The following is a 23,692-nucleotide window of genomic DNA, read 5'->3' as shown; positions in this document are numbered from 1 at the left end:
CTGCTTGCCCTGGATCGGTAGCATGGAATGTTGCTATTCCTTGGGTTTTGGCCAGGTACTAGGGACCTGGATGGGCCATCGTCAGATCGGGCTACTGGGCTAGATGGACCATTGGTTCTGACCCAGTAAGACTATTCTTATGTTCTTATCCAAGCTTCATTCCGGTGCAATGGCGCACCATATATGCCTTAACTTCACTACTCATGGAAGGCCAATAGAGTAAGGAAAGTGGAAGAGCAATCAATGCAATGACTGACTTCAGTCTGTTTCCACTTAAATGCTTTCACCTTCGCGGTTAACAGGACTTTGCTCGGTAAAGGAGAGAACTGCTCTGGGGGCATTGCAAAGAAGTGGTAGGCCGCGGTGCTGCCCCAGTCAATGGCATCATACCTGCCGGAAGAGAAGGGCATGTTGGCTGTGACCTGAAGCAGCCGATGATGGGCACTTCCCCCAGCAGGCCAAAACAGGAGGGCGGGAACCAGATGAGCAGGAGAGGGCCAGGGGAACAAGAGGAGCCCAAGAGCAAGTGACATGAAGTCCGTGAGGAAGAGGTGGGCCTTTGAAAGTCCTCCGATGCTGGCATCATCTGGCCACATGCCTACAAGGTAGCGTGAAAGTGCTATAGCGCCTAACTAAACATAAGAACATAAGAGTTGCCGCTGCTGGGTCAGACCAGTGGTCCATCATGGCCAGCAGCTCGCTCATGCAGCGGCCCTCTGGTCAATGACCAGCGCCCTAACTGAGACTAGCCCTACCTGCGTAGGTTCCGGTTCAGCAGGAACTTGTCTAACTTTGTCTTGAATCCCTGGAGGGTGTTTTCCCCTTTAACAGCCTCCGAAAGAGCGTTCCAGCTTTCTACCACTCTCTGGGTGAAGAAGAACTTCCTTACATTTGTACGGAATCTATCCCCTTTTAACTTTAGAGAGTGCCCTCTCGTTCTCCCTGTCCTTATCTACTAAGTACCTTAAATGTTTCGATCATGTCCCCTCTCAATCCCCTCTGTTCGAGGGAGAAGAGGCCCAGTTTCTCTAATCTCTCGCTGTACGGCAACTCCTCCAGCCCCTTAACCATTTTAGTCGCTCTTCTCTGGACTTATATGTGGGTGGAGCTTGTGCGAGCCCTGGGCATATCTTTCGCCTAAACTAAGGTACCAACTTATAGAATTGTCCCTATAGAGCAGTGGTTCCCAAACCTGTCCTGGGGGACCCCCAGCCAGTCAGGTTTTCAAGATATCCCTAATGAATATGCACGAGAGAGATTTGCATACCTGTCACTTCCATTATATGCAAATCTCTCTCATGCATATTCAATAGGGATATCTTGAAAACCTGACTGGCTGGGGGTCCCCCAGGACAGCTTTGGGAACCACTGCTATAGAGCGTAATTCCAGAAACTGGTTTTGTTGCAAATTGTCTGTTCTGAGACCAATATTCCAGAAAAGCTGCAGTCCTAAATTTATGCCCTATGTTTAGTCAGGAGCTGGGGAAGTTATCAACTTGGGCTACTGTTAAGAGGGTTATTTTGCTACAAGTTCTTGCGCTATTGCAGCACAGATCCCATTTGATGCAATGAGACCTATAGCGCTGCACAGTAAACATGTAAGAGAGAATCCCTGCTCAGTAGAGCTTACAATCTAATCAAAACAGACAAACGGGACAGGTAGGGGTTAGGGAATTTATTGGAGCGAATGATAAAACAGACATGGGTAAGAGTTAGGAGTTAATGGTCAAATATATTTTTATTGAGCAATCAAGAAAGCAACAGGTCAACACAACAAAGTACAAAACCAACTCAACAGATTATGAAATGTCCCCAAAAGAAGCCCCCCCCTCCCACCCCTGGGTCCTCCTTCCAAATACACAGCAGCTAAGAATTAGAAAAGAAAAGTAAAACACCAAGCAAAACAAAAGGATAGGTACAAACAAGAATCAACAATTAAGTATCCGGCTACGAGCCAGAGGGGTCAAGGTAGTCCAAAAAGGTTCCCAAGTGGTCTGGAAAAGGTGGCCCTGGCGAGAAGACAAATCAGTCACATCCCTCCTCTCCCACATCAGGAGAAAAATCATTCGGCATCTCCAAAGGGAATAATCCGGAGCTTCGGCCTCAAGCCATTTCAACAAGATGCATTTCAGAGCAATCTGGACAGACCACTTGAGGAAAGTTGCAACTCCTTTAGAACGTGGAATGTAATGAGGAACAGTCCCAAACAAAAGCAAAGGTGAGCTGCGAATGGTGACATGCCAAAGATTCTCCACAAAAGCAAAGATAGCAGTCCAAAAAAGCTGTACCTTAGGGCAAGTCCAAAACATGTGTCCCAAGCCTGCTTCCGGAGCCTGGCAACGAAGGCAGGCAGCGTTTAGACGGAAGTGGGACAAATAAGAGAGTTAGGAGTTAAAAGCAGAACCTAGTTATTAATAACTGGGGTTGGCCCTGTGGCTAACTTCCCCCTTAATTAAAGAAAAGAGAAATGTCTCTAGATATCGAAATCACTGCTATATATACAGTAATAAAAGTGAGCCAATCAAGCCATTATGACATCAATGATGAGGTTGACCCTTATCGGTGGCACCCGGAGGCAGATACGACGCGGTCGCGAGGAACATGTTAAAGTTGTTGTTTGAGACGGTGAACAATTAGAGGCACGGGGGAAGGGAAGGTGGGGTTGCGCGTATGGCGAGGGGAGGCGTGGGAAGAGGTGGGGCTGGAGAGGAGGAGGGGTGTTGGTGCCCCCACCAACATGGTCCCCGGGGTGTTCCGTTCCCCCCCCCCATACTACGCCACTGGATGCAGCAAGAGGGGGAGCAGTGCTTGAGCTTCTTAGCTATGTTGCGCGGTTTCCCCCGATGGTGGCAACGCTGAAGTAGCTGTGGCAGAGGCGGACATCGAAGTCGACGGCCCCTGGAGCAGGGCTACGAAGAGGAGCCTCAGTGTTGGAGTTGGCCATCCTCAATGCCGCTGGAAGGTCAGCAACCCTGAGAGAAAAACCGTTGACACGAGGTTCCTCGGCGAAGAGAAGGAGGCTAGTAGGCCAGGGTCTGAAAGCACCCCTTTTGGCAATATACTTCTCCCTCCATATTCGCGGTTTCAATTATTCACGGTTTTTAGCTTGCTGGCTCCTCCCCCCCAAATTACATCAGCTTGCATAGAGAAATCGCTGATTCCATGCGTTTACAGATAAAATCGCCGATTCCCGGCACTTTCTTCACCGTGTTTTGCCTCTCCTTCAGGAACAGGCCAGGTCTCCCACCATGTTATTCGCGGTTTCACCATATTCACGATGGTTTTTAATAGAAAACAACGAATAACATATGAAAAAGTTATTTGTGTTTTTTCTGTATTTGCAGTTTTGTTAATCCACTATCACAGCGAAATCGGAGGGAGAAGTGGTCTGCCAAATAAAATAAATTGAAAGTAGATTTAATACGGGAAGGCACACAACATATGCAACTGATACATGCAGCAAATATGCATGTATAAAATTCACATATTAAGAATGCATATGAAGAACTGATGGTCCCGTGAACTGGTAGCGGGTGGGAAAAACACCCACACATGATTCTTATTTATTTATTTAACTATTTATAAGCCACTTATAGCAGGGGTGTCAAAGTCCCTCCTCGAGGGCCGCAATCCAATCAGGTTTTCAGGATTTCCCCAATGAATATGTAGGAGATCTATTTGCATGCACTGCTTTCATTGTATGCTAATAGATCTCATTCTTATTCATTGGGGAAATCCTGAAAACCCGATTGGATTCTGGCCCTCGAGGACCGGAGTTGCCCGTGCTGGGTTCCATGGATGACGTCGCCCACTTGTGAGAGTACGCTGCCTGCTTGTCCTGGGATTATGAAATTATTCGCATTCAGGGGGGGAAGTTGTCCACGTGGGCTACTGTTGAGGTGTGTTATTTTAATGCAGGTCCCATTTTATGCAATAACCGGGGTGAACATTAAAATAACACGTCTTAATGGTAGCCTACCTGGATAACGTCTCCCCTTAATGGGGGGGGGAAAGGTCTCTAGAAAGTGAAATCAAAATGAGCCAAATATAGAGCAATCAAGCCATTGTGACATCACTGACGAGGTTGGCTTTTATTGGTGGATTGAGACATTATGACATCACAGTATCAGCTTTGGTTACCAAAGACTGAAACTCTTCACACTAGGGTGGGGGGAAATATCGATGTGGGCTTCCGTTACGAGGGGTTATTTTACCACTAATTCATGCTGTTTTTTAGCACATGGTCTCATTGGACACAGAGATGTAATACACACAAATATAACACTTGCAAAGATAACGGACATGTCTATTTATCTAAAACGCACACAGGGATATAGAACATGCACGTTATAACAGGCAGAGAAAGGCCAGGCAGACACGGCCACCCCCAACCCTTCCCTTCAGGCTGATTGGCTGCCTGCTCTGTCTGTCTGTCCATGCCGGGGCCCCTCCCCTCCCCTTCCTGCCTCTCCCTCCCTCCCGGGCTGAGCTAGGCTGGAGGCAGCAGGCAGTGAGCAGCGCTCTGGGGAAGGGGGTTCCCGGCAGCATCCAGAGCATCTCCCAGTGCCACTGCAGCTGCCCGTCCTCACCCTCTCCAGCAGCAGCGCCAGGCTCCGGCTCCCCCTCCCCAGATCCCCCTCATCTCCCTCCCCCATCAGGCTGGTGTGCTGGGCCCTGCACATTCACAATCTTTCAGATCTGCCCTGACTCCTCATCTGCAGTACCGGAGGGGGAGGGGAGCCCTCAGCTCCCCTTCCTCTTCCCAGGGGCTGTCAAAAAGGAAGCAGCACCCCCTCCCCCTCCCGCATATGACCCTGCTTCTGCTCCCATGAAATAAAACCCTCTCCCCTTGCTCAGAGAGAGGGATAGCCCCTGACACTCTCCCTCTCTGGTTTCTATCAGGTTTGAGGATTAGGGTCTCTCTCTCTCTCCCCCTCCCCAGCCCCCTCCCCTGGACACCCCACAAAAGCACGGAGAACGGACAGATTGGATATTTTCCAAAGAGTGACATCCTGGCAGGAGGCAGGAGAGAAAGGTAAGACAAAATGGGGAGTGGGGGGGGGGGGGGAGTTCATCTCTCTGCTGTAGGGTTTGGAAGTAGTAGGGGCTCCTTCTGGTATTTCTTTGGGGAGGGGGAGGAGAAGAGCGTACTATCCCCCTCATTGAACCCTGTGATCAGGACCTAAGCCCTCTCCTCTGCAGCACGCTGTCCACGGTGCCCCCTCCTCCATAGTGGGTTGCCAACAGCAACTATCCCCTAATAATCATTTAGGGGATCGCACCTGGAAAGCGAGGAGTTTGTAATGTGGGAGAAGGGCTATGCAGTCAGCACATCTTGACTCATCTGGCCCTCTGGGTTATCAAAAGGGGAGCCGGGAAAGAGGGATGATTCCATGATGTTATCACTCATCCACTGACCCCTCCCATAGAAAGGAAGGACAGAAGACCTCTAGACCCAAAAAGTGTGGGGGGCCCACCCACCCCGGGGCCCACCCACCCCCAAGAATCCTCTGCCCCAGCTCAAGGTTTACCATCACTCCTTCACTGGTAAGGATCTTCTGTGCCTATCCCAAATATTACCCCTCACTCTCCCACCACTGTGCCCATCCCGGGTTTTACCCCTCACTCCCCCACCACTGTGCCCAATCCAGGCTTTACCCCTCAAGGCCCCAGCACTGTGGATCCTCAGTGCCCCCCCCCCAGACTTTACCCCTCACTCCCCCACCACTGTGCCCATCCCAGGCTTTACCCCTCAAGGCCCCAGCACTGTGGATCTTCAGTGGGCCCCCCCCAGACTTTACCCCTCATTCTCCCTCCACTGTGCCCTCTGTGCCCATCCCAGGCTTTATCCCTCAAACCCCCACCACTGAGGACCCTCTGTGCCCATCCCAGGCTTTACCCCTCAAGGCCCCAGCACTGTGGATCCTCAGTGGCCCCCCCCCAGACTTTACCCCTCACTCCCCCACCACTGTGCCCATCCCAGGCTTTACCCCTCAAGCCCCCAGCACTGTGGATCCTCAGTCCCCCCACACCCGACTGTACCCCTCTTTCTCCTTCCACTGTGCCCATCCTCAAACCACCACCACTGTGCCCCCGAAACTCCCACCACTGAAGACCCTCTGTGCCCATCCCGGGCTTTACCCCTCAAACCCTCACCACTGAGGATTCTCAATGCCCATTCGAGGCTCTAACCCTGAGACCCCACTGCCGAGAACCGTCTGTGCTTTGCCCAAGCTTTTACCCATCAGTTTTGAATGGCAGTTTATAGCATGGATGAATATAATGCCTTCAGCTTCATCCTCTTCCCCGGCGCAATCTCTTGTCCTGGTCGCCTCTGACATTCTGGCGGAAAAGTGTGTATGTATGTGTGTGTGTATTTAGTGGGCTCTCTCTGCAAACAGAATCCTGTTAAGTAATGTTGATTTAAGACCATTAAACGTGTGGCTGTGTCTAAAAAGTGCCCCTTGTTGCCCAACTGATAAAGTAGGCCTAATAATATTTAGGCGGTCTTTTTTTTCTCGTGGGGGGGGGGGCGAGAAGTGTGTTTATTCTTTTGTTTAACATTGGGGGAAGGTGTAAGAGTAATATGCTACTGTTTTTTTATTTTTCTTTTAAGGATGTTTTTGTAAAAGAAAATAATAAATAAATAATATGAAGAGGCATCGGAGGCACAGTGGGGGAAATTCTAAAACCGATGCCAAAACGTAGGCACCGAAGGCGCCCCACCGGCGCCTGTTAATTGAAGAACGCCGTTAGAAGCGGCAAAAAAACAGAGAGGTTGAAGCGCCTACCAGCGCCTAAATAAAAGGCACCGGAACCGTATCCACTTGGCGCTTTAGGCCGCTGAACGCCAAAGTAGGCGCGGCCAAAGCTGGAAGTGTCGTTACGTGGCCTAAAGCGCCTATTGTAGGTGCAATTCACGCAAAGACAGGTGACGGAGATGTAGGCCCGAAAAACCTTGGCCTGTATTTCCAGCTTTCCCATAGGTTTGGTTCTGAAACCGGTGCCAATACGTGTTTGGCATGTGATCGGCGGCTGCCGATATCCGTGCCGGTTGCGGAATCTTGCGCGGTGTCTTTTATGGTATAACAGACAGTATCTTCTGCTAGCTGCTTTGCCATGTTGATAGGGGCTGTGGATACCTTGTTGTCCTGTCCTGGGCTGGCTTGTGGCGTAGTAAGAGGAGGCGGGGTCCGCCCTGAGCGTCGGCGCCCATCTCCTCTCCACCCCTCCGCTCCTTCTCACCCTCCCCCTGCAGCACGCGCGCTTTCACGTCCCCTCCCCCCCACAGTACTTATAGCTTTTCGCCGGTGCGAGCTGTTGGCTATCTCTGACGTCACTTCTGGGTTCCGTGCTGAGAAAGTGATGTCATAGGGAGAGCCGACGTAGGCAGCGAGTTCGTGATGCTGCTTGCGCCAGGAAAGTTAAAGAGGTAAGGGGGAAGGGAAGGGGTGTGCGCACGGCAAGGGGGGGGGGTCGGGAAGGAGAGGGGGTGGGGAGGGGCGCCCCTCACCCTCGCTGTACCACTGGCTGCTTTTAACTCCTAATCCCCACTTGCTTGTGTAGCACCTATGCCTGAAAAACTCCCTGACCCCTTGTCCTTGTTTGCCTGTTTGACTTGATTGTAAGCTCTACTGAGCAGGGACTTTCTCTTGAATGTTTTACTATACAGCGCTGCATATGTCTATCAGCATTATAGAAATGATAAGTAGTAGTGGTAGCGCTTTGTAATGTCGTTAGGGACTGCAGATAGGATTAACATAAGGCTTCAGAAAAAGGAGGGCGGATTGAGACATCCGGGTTTTACTTCCATTGCTTTCAACGAAAGTAAAACCCGGATATCTTCACCCTGTCCTCTATTTTTTTGTTCTGGAGCCATATGGTAACTCTGAGTCTGCAGATAACCTCTGAAGCAGGAGTGCCCAACCTCAGCCCTCAACAGGTTGGGTTTTCAGGATTTCCCCAATGAATATGCATGACATCTGGTTTGCATGCAATGGAAGCAAATCCATTAGAGAAATCCTGAAAACCCAAAGGAAAAACAAAGAATCGAACGAGTCTGTAGTGAGCAGGTAAGACCGAAAAAATAAAAAGGCTGCAGAAAACAATGTACAAGTTACGGGAACTTTATTAAAAATCAATAAAATATTTTCCAAAAAGAGGCTGTCGTGTGCATGTTTCGGGAAACACTCCTTCTTCAGAGGTCCAAGTTGTCCTCTGCTTCACTACTTGAGACCCTTATGGAAAGCCACAATGTTGAATAAAAAACGTAAATGCTCTTTTTGGAAAATATATATATATATTTTTAAAAATCTTTATTCATTTTCAATCTTACATCAAGTGTACAATCCATAAAACATTACAATTAAACACATCACTTGATAATCTTTGTAAATTGTCTTACAATACATAAAATTACCACCCTCCCCACCCATCATTCCTCTATTATTTTCCCAATATGAATAACAAAAAATTATGCCTCTCCCCCCCAAACATTAAACGGTGTAGTGTTTACTCATTACAATAAGAAATTAATGGCTCACAAATTTTATTAAAATTCTTATAATTCCCTTGTTGTATAGCTATTGTTTTTTCCATTCTATATATGTGACATAATGAGTTCCACCAAAAATTATAATTGAGTCTACTGTAATTTTTCCAATTACTTGTAATATGCTGACTGGCGACTCCTGAATGGCGAGAGCCTCTTGTTGGAAAATATTTTATTGATTTTTTAATAAAGTTCCTGTAACTTGTATATTGTTTTCTGCAGTCTTTTTTATCCTTGAAACCCAACCGGATTGCGGCTCTCGAGGACAACCCTGCTTAGTAGAAGAGACAGTGTTTTTTTGTACCGGCTGGTTGACAGGCGCTGTATTGGCGTTAGGGACCTCAGATAACCTTGTATGGTATAAAAGATGGTGACTTGTACTGGCTGGTTGGCTGGCGATTTAAGCAATGTATTCCCACCCATTTAGTTCGGTGTATGACTTGTTTAACATTTTATGTATAACAATTTTTATTGACAGAATCAAATAATCAGTACAATAGGATAATACAAAAATACATTCAATACAATAAATTTCATACAAATTTAAATCATTCTTTCAAATTTAATTTCCATATGAATTAATTCAATCTTATCTACACCCCCCTTAATTCCATCCCCTACCCATTATCTTCCCCTAAATGAAATCCCTCACCCTGGATGAAAAGTTGACAAAAATAAAGAATTAAAATAAATAACTGGAATGTAATTAGTAAACCTAATTTTCATAATAAATCATTGGTAACCAAACTTCGTATTTTTGGTGAAAGATTCTGAATATAAGGATCCCAAACCTCCATAAAAAGACGAGTTTTTTTAGGCGAACCTCGAACCTCCTAACTCTCAAATAAAAATAAGCGATGTAATTGATTCCTCCAATACCAAAAACTTGGAGATTCTTTCTGCAACCCAAATGGCATAATACATTTAGGCCCAGTCATACAGGCTTTCTGAAATAAAAGACATTTTAGTTGGCCAAAAACCCCACAAGCTGATGCTTTACCAAAAATTATTCCCACAGGACAACCCACTATCGAATTACCCCATAAAGAACCCAAAAATAATAGGATGGCAGACCAAAATAATAATAATAATTTTATTCTTGTATACCGCCATACCCAACGAGTTCTAGGCGGTTCACATTAATTAATTAAGGTCCGCGATGACACAGGGATTTACAAAATTTTAACAAAATTACAAAAATTACAGAATTTTAACAAAAAATTACAGGCAATGAAGAGGGGGGCATGGGGAACTCTATAACTGAGATTTAGCAGAGGTAATGATAAGACAGAAGGTAGGGTTGGTAAGCGATAACGAGAGTGAGACCAAGTGTGGGGAGGGGGGGGAGGAGAAGGAGCAGAAGGAACGGGGGAATGTGGGACAGGGGAGAAGCCGGGGGCAGGGGGATTAAAAGCCCTGTTCGCGGAAGAGGTGCGTTTTGAGAAGTTTTCTAAAACTAAGGTAAGAGGGGGCCTCTAGTATCATTTGGGCAAGCCAAGGATTCAGCTTAGCCGCCTGGTAAGCAAAGGTTTTGTTGAGAAATCTATTGAGGTGACATAATTTTAGGGATGGGAAGACGAACAGCTGGATTCTGCGGGATTTCTTGTTGGTGAGATTCAGAGTGAAATGGTGATTGAGGTAACTTGGTAGTAGGCCAAAAACTGTTTTGTAGCAGAAGCAGGCGAATTTGAATAGGACTCTGGATTCGAAAGGGAGCCAATGCAGTTGGTGGTAGAAAGGCGTGATGTGGTCCCATTTGTTCAGGCCGAATATGAGGCGGACGGCCGTGTTCTGGATCAGTTTTAGTCTCCTCATGGTTTTCTTTGTGGAGCTCAAATAAAAGACATTGCAATAGTCTAGTACGCTGAGCACGGAGGACTGTACCAAAATGAGTTGATCAAAGGACACAACCAAAAAGCATTTTAATCATGTATGTAATCCCCCCTACTTAAAAAAAAATTTTTCCAAATAACTTTGGGCTCCTTTTATTAAGCTGCGATGGCGTTTTTAGATCACGCAGAATTTTAGCGTGTGCTAAACCTGCGCTACGTGGCTAGAACTAACGCCAGCTCAATACTAGCATTAGCGTCTGGCGCGCGCGCTAAAACTCCTATCGCAGCTTAGTGAAAGGAGCCCTTTATTATTCAAATGCACAATGAATATAGACAAAATATGCAACAATCTTCAAACAGTTAAGCAAACCAGTTTAACATTTTCTTCCCCAAGCCCCCTCCCCCTACGATATATAAGAGCACAGCACTATGCTAACGGCAGCTCCCAACAGGACAGTCACAAGTTCAGGAGTCTACTTCTAGCAGTAGGTGTCAGTGAATTCCAAAATGGCTGCCACATATTTTGCAGCCTTCGGCCCTGGGGAGTGTCCAAGTCTGGAACACACAGTCTTTCCGACTGTAAATAATGTCTAAGCAAAGCCCTCCGCTGGGAGAACGAAGGAGCTTCCGGGGTTAGCCAAAGGAGCAAAATCAACTTGACCTCCAAAAGAAAGGCAACTTGATGAAAATCTCATAAGCCCTTAGGCACTGGAGCGACAACCGGGCACCTGGAAAACAAAATCGAGGGCGTCAGTGTACATCGCACCCGCCAAAGGTCAGAAATATGCTGCAAAATCCTCTTCCGAAAATGATCTAAAATTGGGCAGGAGTAGAGCATGTGTCCCAAGGTAGCGATAGGCGATCGACATTTCGGGCAATTCGAGTCTGGACGAAAAGCCATTTTTGCGAGCGCGGGCAGGCGAAATAGAAAGGCGCAAAGCCAATTTATAACAAATTTCCCAGAGAGGAACAGACAAATGCTGATGAGATGTTATGGTGCGATACCGGTGAAGCTACCGCTCAGGCAAAGACACTCCCAGATCAGTGGACCAACAGAGCGCCAGCTGAGCATAATTATACTCAGGCTGAAAGTCCTACTTTTAATTTTTAACAATGTGTGATGTAAACCGCTTAGGGAAGGTAAAGTATTAATAAAACTTAAACTTAATGTTATTAAAGACCTCAGATGCTCTCTTATGGTATCTTTAAATTTGGCTGCCTTTGCTACAAGACACTATTCAGTACCTCACCCACCTACCTCCTGAATCACTTCATCCTACAGGACAATCCCAGCCCCACCCGCAAAATGTTGATATTCTCATTTCCAACCCCCGAGGGATGCCACTACAGAAGAGTCCTAGACAGAACTCTTTCCTTCCAAGCAGGCATTTGGAACAACATCCGAAGCAACCTCCTCTTGAACTCCCCAACGTACCGAGCTTTCAGGGGAGCCCTCAAAACCCATCTATTCGACAAATTCATCTGATTCTCCAAACCCCTGACTCTTTCTGAAAGACCCCGCCCCTCTCTTCCCCTTTCCCCCTCTACTTCCCCCTCTTTCTCTCTGTCCCTATTCCCCCTACCTCCTTACTTATACTTATAGGATTAATTACCCCCACAATCCCACTTTGTAAAAATCCACTACTCTATCCACTATTGTATACCGTCTTGAACTGAACAGATATGATAGGATATAAATAAAGCTTTAATATTATTATTATTATAAGAGACAATGTCTTTTGCTGGCTGGTTGATAGGTGCTGTAGATACCCTCTTGTAATGTAAGAAATGGTGACTTGTGCCGGCTGGTTGATAGGGCTTTGTAATATTAAGGGTTATGTTATGAATACGAGAGTGAATCAGAAATTAAAGGCAATTGTTAAATTATGCGATAACCAGAACACAGCTAGCAAAATGCAACATATGTACTCGTACACTGCCTGTTGGATAGTTTGTCCATGCATAGTGCAGCGCTCAGCCATTAGTCGCGTGGCAGCCACGAGGTCAGAAACATGAACGTTCCATTGCTAGATCGCAGCTTCGAAGAACAACGTGTAGTAATATAGAAACATAGAAGATGACGTCAGATAAGGGCCATAGCCCACCAGGTCTGCCCACTCTACTGACCCACCCCCAAGTCTACTATCCTAGGGATCCCACTCCTGGTGACAGGTTCTTTTGGCTTAACCCTCTAAGGGATCCCACATGGGCATCCCATTTGCTCTTAAATTCTTGCACGCTGTTTGCCTCGATCACCTGCACCGGGAGCTCGTTCCAAGGATCAACCACTCTCTCGGTGAAGAAATATTTCCTGGTGTCGCCATGAAATTTCCCGCCCCTGAGTTTGAGCGGATGCTCTCTTGTGGCTGAGGGTCCTTTGAGAAAGAGAATCTCTTCTTCCATCTCGATACGGCCGGTAATATACTTAAACGTCTCGATCATGTCTCCTCTCTCCCTACGTTCCTCGAGTGAGTACAGCCGCAAATTTTTCAGCCTTTCCTCGTACGATAGATCCTTGAGCCCCAAGACCATCCTGGTGGCCATCCGTTGCACCGACTCTACTCTCAGCACATCTTATCGGTAGTGTGGCCTCCAAAATTGCACACAGTATTCCAAATGAGGTCTCACCATGGTTCTGTATAATGGCATTATGACTTCAGGCTTCCGGCTGACGAAACTCCTGCGGATGCAACCTAACAACTGTCTTGCCTTAGATGAAGCCTTCTCCACATGATCAGCAGTTTTCATGTCTGCGTTGATGATCACTCCCAAGTCTCGTTCTGTTGTAGTGCGCTTTCTTTGGGCAGAGGGCGTGAGACCTGTGGAAATTCACCGTCGGATATTGACTCAGTATGAACATAGCACCATGAATCAACAAAAGGTTTATGAGCGGGTAAAAAGGTTTAAAGCGGGAAGAACAGATGTAACCGCCGAAAGTCATTCTGGCCGCCCCTCAGTATCACGCACACAAGAGCACATCGACAAGGCAGGTGCCTTGATTAGAGAAGACTGACGGATAATGGTGTCTTAATGTCTGCAAATTGGGATATCAGCTATGGATCTTCATTTGTCGTAATGCATGATGACTTGGGATACAGGAAAGTCTGTGCATGATGGGTTGCCGAACAGCTGACTGATCTGTACAAGCAACAGCGTGTGGAGGTTGCGACCCAGTTCCGGAGATGGGATGAAGAAGATCCGAGTACTCTGGAGAGAATTGTCACCAGAGACGAGACCTGGGTGCATCTCTGCGAGCCGGAGGGGCAAAAGACAAAGCGTGAGGAAGTAAAAGAAGCGGAGCTCACCTGGCTTTGGGAACAAACGAAAAACATCTTCTCTGTAGGAATGCAGAAGCAACAAATGCGTCATGTGGAAAAGTGACATGTTCAATTGCTCACTGTTACTTCTATTAAAGAGTTAAATGTACCGTATTTTGCCTTTACTTTTTGATTGACCCTCGTCTATGGTATTTGTCATGTCTGCTTGATACAGCTTCCTATTTTATCTCTCACTGTTGTTCCTGTGCTATCTCACCGTTATCTCGGTGGTTTCTTGCGCTGGCCAGTTTGCAAATTCACAGCCGGGTAGATTTTGTTGTTCTTTTTAGATATGGTAAATATGTCATTATGTCATGTTCCACTTCCTTCCTCATGTCCTTCCTTCCTTAGCTCTGTGAACTCCTGTTCCCCAGCCGGGACTGAGCATTTTGGAAAGCTTGCTCAGATCTGCAGACCCCCTCGTGCCGCAGTCCCAGGAAGAGGGCCTCATGAATAAGGAAGTGACTCTGAATACTGAACAAGCAAGAGAGCTCACACAGCGTGAGGCCTAATCCCCTCTCTTTTACCTGTTCTCTGAGGAGTTAGAACTGAAGTTCAGGAAGGTAACGTGACATGTACCGAGAGTTTAGTTTAATATTTGAGCAGAGTGGCAAAGTTGTTTCTTTTGGTTTGTTTTATGAACCCATAAATTGTAAACTCAGACTTACAATCAAAGAATATGATACAGAAATGAGAAAGGACTCGGGCTGGGCTCTTAAAAATGGTAACACATTCATTAACCAATAAATAGCAATCCAGATTATTAACACTTGAGGAATGTGCAGAGAGACTCAGGAGAGCAAGGGATGGAGTAGCAGGTTAACGGCCGAGAGCTTGGGAGTGGAGCCAAGCCTTAAGACCTTTCCGGAAGAAGGAATAAGTACATGCAGTTCTTAAGTGAAGAGGAATGGAATTCCAGAGGGATGGGCCAAGGTAGCTGAATGCTTCATGACTTGCCCTCTCGAGGTGTATCTCTTCTGGAGGTGAGACAGCAGTTGCGGGGGTCTTAAAACTACGAGAAGGGGAGTCGAAAACCAAACCGGGCCAGAGATCTTATGGCTGACTTTGGGAGAGAGTCATAAAGATCAAGGGTATAATTTGAGATTTGATTCCAAAAGCCAAGAGAGGGTGACATGGTCAAAACGATGCGACCGCTGTAAAGTTTGGTGATGCTTTTCCGAATAAATTGGAGCTGTCTTAAGGGTACTGCGGACACTGCGTCACATTAATCGGATTGGCTCAGAACTAAGGTCTGTAAAAAGGTCGCTCTTGTCTAAGAACAACTGGCAAATTTTACAAAAGAAAACGATAGATTTTATGTACCAACCTGATAGTACGTGCTTTGGGAGATAGATCGGAGTCTAAGGCGATCCTATTTCTTTCTATCCCCTCTATAAAGGAATTCTTCTATACCAGGAAATCCAATTTCTCAGTAGTAGCTCCAACTTTATGGAATGCTCTGCCATCTCAACTTCGTCATGAAAAACTAATCGATAAATTTAAAAACGTTCTTATTTCAAGATGCATTTAACTGCTCTTGAACCTTCTCATCTTCAAATCCACCAACCGCTTTTAAGAAGCGATCCCATTCCCAATGTTTTATCCTTTTTCCCTCCATTTACTTTCCACTCTTTTTTTTTTTTAAATCTCTAATAATGTATCTTTACCCCTTTCCTCCTTTTTAATCCTCACTTTCAAGTTCGTCTTGTCTATGTCTTCAATGTACACTTCCCTCCCTTTCTATAAACATTACTTTTTACAAGTATTGCTTTTATTTCTATTTTAGCATATTATTGTAAACCGGCTAGATACCCGTTGATGGTCGGTATATTAATTCAAAATGCCAATTGTGATGGGCAATCATCCATGGGGTTTTTTGTACTGTGGGCCTTTGTTGTCCTTATTATGCGTTCTACTTTTGAATGCTCTGTTTTCTGCTTGTTCTGCTCCGGGTTGTTTGTTCCTTTGCAATTGTTAATAAAGATAATTGGAAAAAAAAAAAAAAATCAATAAACTTGAAACTTTGAGGGAGATTAGAGGGAAGGTTTTCTTTCTGCTTGAACCAAAGAGCCTCAGATTTGTAGAAGTTTACGAGTGGACAGCCAATGGGCAAACAGCATCCAGGCAAGGAGCTTATATTCCGCCTAAAACCTGAGCGGGTTCAAGAATACATTCATAGAATATAAATAAAATCAGTAATATCAAATAACAAACAATAAAAAAGTATAAAAATTGAAAACATAAATAGTTTTGTTGCTGTTGTTGTTTGCCTCTGCCACGATGGGCATTGTTATAAGATTTTATGTTGTTTATTTATTCTACTAGTTTTTTTAGCCCGTTACATTAACGGGTGCTAGAATTAGCTCCCCCCTGTCCAGCAGCACCCCTTACCTGATCCCCCCTGTCTAGTAGTACCTCTTCTCCCTGCCAGGGCAGACTCAAAAGAGGAGCTCCGCCCCCTTCCAGCAGACTTGCTGAAGATTTTGATGCAGGCACGTGGTGGTCTGTTGGCGGGCCGGGCTGCTGTGTTCTTGGCCGAGGAACCTTTCCTGCGGGGACAGTGGGCACCTCGTCTCTGGCCAGCGAGCTCATCATGCACATCTTCTTCGAGCACCTCTTCTACCCAGCGCAAGCGCCTTTTCCACTCTGCATTCTTGTGCCGCCGTGGCCGACATCCGACTCTGGCTGCCGCGGTCGACATCCGTCTCGGGGGGGGGGGAGGAAGAGAGAGAGCGCAGAGGCGGCGACGGCAAAGTTACTGGAAGGGAGGGAACGCAGGCGGGGATCGTGCAAATAGCCACCGCTGCGTCTTTCAACAGGACAGACCGTAAGCCGCGCATGCGCACTTCCTATGTGTCGCTACAGCTCACGGAAAACCGGCGCACACATAGGAAGTGCGCATGCGCGGCCTAGCGTTTTATTATATTAGATGACGGTTTTATTACGCATGCTGTTTGGAATCTACGCTAGTTTTAAGAACATAAGAACATAAGAATTTGCCTCCGCTGGGTCAGACCAGAGGTCCATCGTGCCCAGCAGTCCGCACCCGTGACGGCCCATCAGGTCCATGACCTGTCATGTTATCTTGATTTAGCCCTATAGCCCCCTTGTTTTTATCTATTCTCTTTCCATACTCTTATCTACCCTTATCTGTATCCCTCAATCCCCCTATCGTTCAGGAATCCATCTTTAACACGTTAGGTGCACAGATTTGCTATTACTAAAAGCAGCAGATAATCCCAAAACTTTGGATCGGGGCTGCCAGCGGGGCACATAAGATGTCGAAGGCGGTGACCGAGCAGGGAGGCCAATGCAGGAAATGTTTCTCAAAACAATGCATGGTCTTTTTTGGCTCCACCATTCTGGAAACTAAAACTCTTTACAATACAAATGCACGGGAGCAAAAACTCTGAGAAAAATATGCCAGGCTGCCCCTGTGGCAATCCTTGGAATCCGAGTGAGTGTATGATATAAGTCATTAAACCCCAAAGCCAACCCCAGCTCCTCATTCCACTTAGCTGTTAAACCCGTAAAGGATCTGGCAGGAACCACTTTATATTGGACTCGAAATACAACTGGCAGCCAACGTAATTTCTTTAGAACTGGCGTAATACGGGCTGTTCTTTCGACACCCATAGCCAACCGAGCTGCGGCATTTTGCACTAACTGCAGCATTCTTCCTCTTGTTTTGGAAATACCGAGGTAAAGAGCTTTACAATAATCTAACCTCGATAAGATCATCCATTGCAATCAAAAAGAGAAGTCATTGGTTTCAAATAATACAACATATGAAACTTACTAAAACATGCTTTTATGGTCTTAACTATCTGCCATTTCAGGGTTAAACCTGGGTCCAATACAACCCCCAACACCATCATTTCTTTTTTTCACAGGTAATTGCGCCCCAGAACGCTTACCGTTTCAGGCCATAATTCCTCCCCACTCCTTCCAACAAACATCACTTCTGTTTTCCCCACATTCACACTTAATCTATGGCTACTCACCCAATCCTCTTCATACATTGACTTAAAAGTGCCTGCCAATCTATTCCCCCTAAATGGCGTCGGCCCCCTAAATGGCATAGGCGCCATTAATAGAATCACAGTTACCGTCAAACATAGGTGCTGGTAATGTAGGTCAGGGTTTTGAAGACCTACATCACTGGCTTACGCCAGCCTGGTTCTCCTCGGAATCACTTCCGGGTCACGGGGCCAGGAAGTGACGTCAGAGGGGAATCCAACACTGGAGTGAGGAACGTGCTGCAGAAGCCACTCATGTTGGTGAAGATTTAGAGGTACGGGGGGGGGGAGGGAGAGCGTAAGTGTGGAATTGGGACATGAAGAGGAGGGCGCAGGGGGAGCGCCTCCTACCCATACTTCGCCATTGACGGCAGCTCTTATGTTCTTATGATTTGGATGTCCCTTTTCTGACTTGGATGTTCTTTCTAAAATGCCATTCTCTGTAGTTGAGGAAAGTTCAATAAATATTTAAAATTTTTAAAAAGGTATCATCAATGTCCTAAAGTCTAGGAAGCCCAGGAGGAAGCGTATGTTCCTGAGGGCCACCAAGGACTTTTCTACTGTCATTGAAAGAACAGCCTGGCATCCCAAACCACTAGTGATGACAATAAGGTGTTGAACAAATAGCTAAAAAGGTGGGGGTGTCCAAAGTTTTGAACCCCAAAGGCCTTTGCATTTCCAGGGCTTTTAAGATCAACTTACTTGCCTCGAGCCATTATCCAGATTTTGATCTAGGGATTGCTTTAAAATGACATCCCATTTATCGTGAACAATCACAAACCGGACGTCATCGGCATAAAACCAGGGACTGAGTCCTAGATCCTGAATCAGAGAAGCCAGAGGAGTGATACGGACATTAAGGCAGGAGCAAGAACAGATCCTTGAGGGACTCTGTAGGTTAGAAGATTAGTACTGGAAGTAAGTTCATTTATGGACACTTGGCATACCCTCTGTGAAAAGTATGAATGGAACCATAATGCCCATTTGTTCCAGTCTGGACAGTAGTAATGAATGGTCAATCACGACAAAGGCTGCACAGAGACCCAACTGAATGGCGACACCAGAAAGTATTTCTTCACAGAGAGAGTGGTTGATCATTGGAACAAGCTTCCAGTGCCAGGTGATCGAGGCAGACAGCGTGCCAGACTTTAAGAATAAATGGGATACCCATGTGGGATCCCTACGAGGGTCAAGATAAGGAAATTGGGTCATTAGGGCATAGACAGGGGGTGGGTAAGCAGAGTGGGCAGACTTGATGGGCTGTAGCCCTTTTCTGCCGTCATCTTCAATGTTTCTATGTTTCTATGACCTTCCTGAGACTAACTAAGCTCATCCAACATTCCCAAAAAGGGTTGTTTCCATATATAGCCTTTACAAACTCCAGATTGTCCTGGATGGGTTGTGTTTGTAGCATCCCAACATTTCGTTACCTGTCGTGCTACAGCTTTCTCCAAGAGCTTTGCCATAAAGAAGCAGATTTGCGATCGGACGATAATTAGCTGGGTTTTGTTTCTCTAGCGTGTGCTTCGGGACAGATCATGGAACATTTCCAGCTGTCTGGAAAAGTTCTTTCCTTAAAGTTGGGTTAAGGATATCCAAGAATACGGGTGAGAAGGAAAAGGGAATGGAGTCTTGCATGCCGCTTTAGCATTTCAAAACTGATGGCACTGGAGAATTAAGCGACTTGCCCAGGCTCACAAGGAGTGGCACCAGGACTTCATCTCACAACCAGTGAGCCACAGCCCTTGAATGAAGAAAGATGGATAGTTCTTAAGCCATTTGGGAGGTGTGTCATCTGCTAAGGAGGTGGAGGAATGCCGCTTTTGACCAAAGCGGCTCACAGATAACATACACAACTTTTAAACACGTACAAAGTCTTAAGAATCCACATAGAAGATAGAGAATGACACGGAGACAAATTTTTCCCTATCCCCGCGGGAACTCCTTTGCCCTTCCCGTCCCAGCAAGTTCTTTTCCTGTCCCTGCCCCATTCCTGTAAGCTCTGTCCTCATCTGCACAAGCCTCAAACACTTTCAAATCATAAGTGTTCGAGTTTTGTGGGGGTTAAGGCCTACAGGAATAGGACGGGACGGGAACAAATTTGTTCCCGTGTCATTCTCTAGTAGCAGACAAGAGCGAAGGGAGGCAGAAATTAAAATGTAAACAGCATCTCAGACCCATTCTAACAGGGCAGCATATAAAATGAGATACAGCTAGCGTAGCAGGTTTCCACAAAATGTCAATGCGCCCTGTTAAAGCGTTCCAGAGGACAGGCCCAGCAGTAGACAAACAAGATTTCCTAATTTGCACATAACGTACAGCATTCATTATACCCGTGTAGAGTGACAAACGGTTCTCAGATCTCAATGCTCTGGATGGTTTGTACAATGGCAGAGTGTCTTATCAAGTAATCAGCCAAGGTACCTTAAATGCCTTGCTGAACAATTTTCAAGATTTTAAATTGAATTCGAAAGTGAATTGGTAACCAGTGTCATTTCTTTAAGACGGGAGATATGTGCTCAATAACGAGACACTCCCGTCAACATCCGAGCCACTGAGTTCTGCCTTGATACGCATAGAGGGTACGGCTAGGCATATACCATTGCAGAATCCCGCCACTGATACTTACTTGGTAGAGCCAAGAACATATGTGCAGGATTTCCTCTTCAGAGGTCAATCGACGCACAGTGCGAGGCTGATTTGTGGGGGTTTAGAAATTTGACCGCATAACACCGTGGTTGAAGAAATGGCACCAGTTACCTGTGCGATCACACATTATTTTCAAAGCTCTTTCCCAAGGGACCCTCGGTCACAAGGGGGCACCCGCTCAAACTCAGAGGAGGGAAATTTAGTGGTGACACCAGGAAGTATTTCTTCACAGAAAGGGTGGTAGATCACTGGAACAGACTTCCGGTGCAGGTGATCAAGGCCACCAGCGTGCTCGACTTTAAGAATAAATGGGACATCCACGTGGGATCCCTACGAGGGTCGAGTTAAGGAACTAGGTCATTAGCATTCAGACTTAATGGGGTGGGTCAATAGAGTGGGCAGACTTGATGGGCTATGGCCCTTTTCTGCCGTCATCTTTCTATGTTTCTATGTTGGTGTTCAAAGTCATTTACCATGGAATTCCTGGTATCTATTACAATGCATGACAATCTGTCGACCGCTCAGAACCTTGCGTTCGGAGGGTGCAATACGTTTGTCTTTGACGGACTTCTCAAGAATGCATTATGAGAGCGCACGAACTTCTGCTTTTTCCGTCATGGGAGTAACGCCATGGACCAAATGAAGTGGACCACTGAGGGCTTTATCTGATATTCAGAGGTTAAAAAAAATACTTAAAACTGGAAGCTTTTCAATAAATCATATGTTGTTTGATGCTGGTTTTAAGAGGAATGATTCTGTGGGATTTAGGAAATCTTGGTTTTAAGATGTAATTATTCATTTGTATTTTAAGATATGTGTATAAGTTGTGTTGGTTGATTTTATGTAAGTTATTTTTATAATGGCGCTTAGGAATAGGCAGTTGACAAATTTTTTAAATAAATAACCTACGAGTGAATAAGATGAGAAATGTCCTTGGATTTGGCATGCTTTATCAGCTGTTTGGTCTTTGGACTTAGATTATAAATTCTTGTCTAGGTCAAGGTTCCATGAACTTGTACAATCCCAACTGATGTATTAACTTATTCTTATTGTAAACAGCTCAGAACTTGTTGGTTGTTGCAGTTTACAAAAAAAGGACTATTATTACAGTATTATTATTATTCAATGGTAAGGAGTCCTTTCTCTGCCTATGTTCTTGCTGCAGAGATTTCCTAAAAGACTGAAGTTCAGCAGAAAAAAAGATGAGGGTTAGCACCTGAGATGACCATAGAGGATCTCAGTGATATCTCTGAGATACCTACGTAAACCGCAGACCTAGAGGATCCCCAGAAATGGAAAAAGTGAGGGGGGAAAGCCTCTGATGGACACAGATGGTCCTTGGTGGTGAGATTAGGGAAGGTAAAGCCTGGAACAGGCACAGAGGATCCTCAACGATGGTGGAGTTAAGGCAAGTCCCTCAGTGGAGGAGTAGAGTCTTGGGATGGATGAGTGTGGGATAAAGCCAAGAATGGGCACAATGGATTGTCAGCGGTAGGGGAATGAGGATTAGTGTCTGGGATGGGTACAGAGGATCTTCAGTGGAAGAGGAGTGAAGGAAAAAGCTTAGGATGGACATAGAGGATCTTCAACAGTGAGGAAGTGAAGGGAAAAGTCTGGGATGGGTACAGAAAATCCTCGACAGTGGGGGAATGAGGTTAGCACCTGAGATGGCCACAGAGGATCTCGGTGATAGGGGAGACAACTACAGAAGATTCTTAGTGGAGAAGAGGAGGGATGAGAGGGAAAGTCTGGGGCAGGCACAGAGGATCCTGTGCAGAGAGAAAGTGAGGGGTAGCCTGGGATGGGTTTAAAAGATTCTGAGGGAGTAAGGTGGAAAGCCAGAGATCCAGGGGAGCCTATGGTATTACATCGAGTAGGAAATGGGGTAGGTTAAAAGGGCCATCATGGTCTACAAGTGGTCACCTAGACCAGCAGTTCCCAACCCTGTCCTGGAGGACCACCAACCAGTCAGGTTTTCGGGATAGCCCTAATAAATATGCATGAGAGAGATTTGCATATGATGGAGCTGACAGGCATGCAAATCTGCCCCATGCATATTCATTAGGGTTATCCCGAAAAGCTGACTGGCTGGTGTTGGGAACCACTGATCTAGACTTCTAGGAAGATTAAGTTGGGTCCTGGCCACTTGTTCGTTTCTCAGCTCAGCCACGGCTGAGAATTCCATGGATTCGTGAACCCTGGCTGGAGAAGGTGTCCCAGTCATTGCTCACCAACGACACCTAGGACGCCAATATTTTAGCTAGTCGTGAATGCGTGTAAATGGCCAGAACTACACACCTGGCAATTTAGCCCATAATTATATGGGTCGATATTCAAATTGATTTGACCAGCCAGAAACTGCTCCTGGCCAGTTAATTCACCTGCTTGGAGCTAACCGTGAATTTTTTAGCAGTACCTAACCAGTTAGGTCCAGATTCTAATAACGGCGCTGTAAGTTAGCTGGCATTAGGTGCCCTAACGCCGCCTAACTTAAACCCCCTTTTACGAAGCCGCGCTAGGCTTTCTTATCGCCGGTCATGGTGGTATTAGCTAGGATTTCTATAAGTGTTGGAGCTAATACCGCCACAGCCGGCGATAAAAAAGCCTAACGCAGCTTCGTAATGTGGCTTCGTAAAATGGGGAGGAGGGGTTAATTGGTTTAATTGGTGCAGTAGTTGACTGCACTGATTAAAAACCAATTAAAACACTGTAAAAAAAAAAATGGAGGTACCGAAGGGCGGCTCCAAAACTGGAGCTGTTCTCCTGTCTTAAGGAGGCGATAGGCCCTTCTGTGGATGCAATTCTCGTGAAAGGTAGGTGGTGCCAGAAATGTAGGCCTTTCAAACCCTGGCCTACACTTCTATTGCCTGCGTTTCACATAGCCGCGAATCTGCAAATAGGGCCATTGTGTTATTTAACACGCCCCAATTCATATCAAGAATGATTACTCCATATCATTCAACTCGATCCCTTCGATCTTCACAACAAGATTTATTATCGATCCCCTCTCTAAAAATAGTGGGAACAAGGAGAAACGATATGTTCTCTGTTTTAGCCCCCCAACTCTGGAACACTCTGCCTCTATTTATTAGAAAGGACAAAGATCTTATCTCTTTTAAAAAACAATTAAAGACTTTTTTATTCAACGACGCATTTTCCGACTAATTAATTAGTCTCTTGATTTTTCTTTCTTCTTTTCCCCATCCTTTTGTTTTTTCCATTACATGTTTTTCATTTCTATTTGAGTAAAATTTGTAACTTTTCCCTCCTTTCCTCTCAGTCATGTCTGTCATAAACTAAATGTACAGTGTTATCCCTAAATTG

The 23,692-nt window shown here is 45.9% G+C and overlaps 1 protein-coding gene across 9 annotated transcripts in view; it reads left to right on the top strand.

Annotated features, from left to right (window-relative positions):
• AGPAT1 (1-acylglycerol-3-phosphate O-acyltransferase 1) overlaps positions 1-23,692 on the top strand; it is a 55,118-nt gene that overhangs the window by 8,636 nt on the left and 22,790 nt on the right. For 7 of the 9 annotated variants that reach the window (XM_033916357.1, XM_033916360.1, XM_033916363.1 and 4 more), the window contains exon 1: positions 4,476-5,035. The exons of 1 other annotated variant lie outside the window; for it this stretch is intronic. The gene's annotated coding sequence lies outside the window, so the exon portion shown is untranslated. Of the gene's footprint in view, positions 1-4,475; positions 5,036-14,714; positions 14,951-23,692 lie in introns of those variants that run through there. One more of the 9 variants, XM_033916365.1, reaches the window with a different exon arrangement.

Source organism: Geotrypetes seraphini, chromosome 12 (assembly GCF_902459505.1).
Source record: "Geotrypetes seraphini chromosome 12, aGeoSer1.1, whole genome shotgun sequence".
Classification (NCBI taxonomy): Eukaryota; Metazoa; Chordata; class Amphibia; order Gymnophiona; family Dermophiidae; genus Geotrypetes; species Geotrypetes seraphini.
This window is presented reverse-complemented; position numbering and strand designations above follow the sequence as displayed.